A 2,585-nucleotide genomic window follows, 5' to 3' on the forward strand; every position below is an offset into this window, starting at 1 on the left:
GGCATGAATATTAATTTATTCATTAAAGTTTTCATTTTTAAATTCCTGTTGTTGCACATTGTTTTGCACCATCTTTCCATGGGTGAGATACAACTCGTGAAGTGATGGTGTAAGGTCACCTCATTTGAACAGTCAATTGAGGTATGTAAATTGACACAGCTAGAACGTGCTATATAAAACAAGTATTAGTCCTTGCAGCCGGGCTGGTTTTGAACAGCATGTAAATTCTTTCCTCATGCAAAGACTAATTTTATCGAATTTTACCATAGGCTAAATTTTATGCCGTCCTAAGCAGTGAGAGCTTTAGCTGGTGTTTTTTCTATTACATAAAACCCTGCATTATTTCGTTGCAGTATGACTGCAGCTTATGATGGATGACTGCAAGTTGGGCGTTTTGGTATAGGTTCATCATGAAACAAGCGCGAGAAGTACGAAGGCTCAGAAAGGACACAGGACGGAGCGCTTACTAGCACCTGAAAATTTTATTTTGGAAAGAACAATCTTATATATGCATAACATGCATCCCCGTCACCACACACCACCCTTGTTATCACAGAGTGAATCAACAAAACACCACTACGATAACCCATCGCATACATCAAGTAAACACGTGTAAAGCCCTCCCCCCCCCCACCCTCAAAACAAGAACAAAATGCACTGGTTCATGTTATATCTAGAAAAGCAAACTCAGAATCGGTTAGCATAACAGACGCCTGGCTAACACACTTCTCACCTCCTTTCTTAATTCGAAATGCTTCGATTATCTCTCTTGTCGTTCTCTTTCTGTGCATATCGATTATCTGTGTGTCACAAAATTTTGGCTGGCAGGTGCACTCTTTACAGTGCATCGCTAAGTGCGAGTACGGGGCCCCCTTTAGTGAACTCTCATGTTCGCGAAGGCGTACATTCAGGCAACGTCCTGTTTGACCCACGTATTCCTTTCCACATGTGAAAGGAATATCGTACACTACATCTTTTTTGCACTCAACAAACCTCCTGCCATGTTTTATTTGACATCCATCTGTTTTTTCCCTGCTTTTCTTTGTGGCCAACCTTTCCACTGCCGGGCAAATCTTTGACAATCTGTTTTTGGCTGAAAAAACAACCCGCACCCCATACCTTGATGCAACTTTTTTCAACCGATGTGAGACGAAACTAAAAACGGGTCTAAAAAGCGGAGCGAATCCAAATGCTTTTGTAAGTAACCAGACACTAGGTGTAGCCAAGTACCCCTTTCTGATACAATGGTACGGAACGGAAGGTCTGGCTTGTGTGTTTTTACCGTAAAAAATGCTTCTAGCAACAGACCCTTTTCATTTTTCACGGCTGAAGATAACCTGCTCAGGTTCAAGTCCGCTAGCTTCCTAACGGCCCGACGTTTTACAAGACTGGCCTTCTCTTCAACTCTCCGGAAATTCTTATCTATAGCAACTTGGGCCTTTTCCAAATAAACCTTCCCCGGCAAAATCACAAAGAAGCCCTCCTTATCCGAAACAGCGATACGACTACCGCTATTGGACAGAAACTTAATCACCGGTCCAAGTTTCTTTCCTATGTTTGATTTTTTGAGCAAACTTGACACAGCTATGGAGAAAGAGCTAGAGGGCATGGGTCTGGAGCTATTCAGATTCGTGGACGACTACCTTGTTTTGGTAAAGGACAATCCGCGCACGAGTACGCTAGTGAATGTGTTGAAATCTTTCAAGAAAATTGGGTGCGGCTTACAGTATACATTTGAAGTGCCAAAACAACGAAGTATTCAGTTTCTAGACCTTGAAATTAAGTTTAGTTCCTTTCACACGTGTTGGATGTATCGGCCCAGATCAGTAAAACCTTTGCTCAGCTATCATTCAGCTCATTCAAAGATAGTTAAGAACGGGATCGCCACTTCATGCATAAAATCCACCCTCACAAAATCATGTGTACATTTGATAAATGAAAGTGTTTCCGAGCAGATTAAGCGCTTAAGGGGAGCTGGGTATCCAGACCAGTGTCTCCTCTTGGCTTGTGAAAAGAATCGCTGAGAAGTTAAGAAGACAATAAGCAGCGCTAGTGAAGAAGACAAACAAGTCGAGGGCGGCAAAGAGCGAATAGTGGTCATCCCGTATCTGCATAACGTCTCACATCGGTTGAAAAAAGTTGCATCAAGGTATGGGGGGCGGGTTGTTTTTTCAGCCAAAAACAGATTGTCAAAGATTTGCCCGGCAGTGGAAAGGTCGGCCACAAAGAAAAGCAGGGAAAAAACAGATGGCTGTCAAATAAAACATGGCAGGAGGTTTGTTGAGTGCAAAAAAGATGTAGTGTACGATATTCCTTTCACATGTGGAAAGGAATACGTGGGTCAAACAGGACGTTGCCTGAATGTACGCCTTCGCGAACATGAGAGTTCACTAAAGGGGGCCCCGTACTCGCACTTAGCGATGCACTGTAAAGAGTGCACCTGCCAGCCAAAATTTTGTGACACACAGATAATCGATATGCACAGAAAGAGAAAGACAAGAGAGATAATCGAAGCATTTCGAATTAAGAAAGGAGGTGAGAAGTGTGTTAGCCAGGCGTCTGTTATGCTAACCGATTCTGAGTTT

Source organism: Rhipicephalus sanguineus, chromosome 1 (genome assembly GCF_013339695.2).
Source record: "Rhipicephalus sanguineus isolate Rsan-2018 chromosome 1, BIME_Rsan_1.4, whole genome shotgun sequence".
Taxonomy (NCBI): domain Eukaryota; kingdom Metazoa; phylum Arthropoda; class Arachnida; order Ixodida; family Ixodidae; genus Rhipicephalus; species Rhipicephalus sanguineus.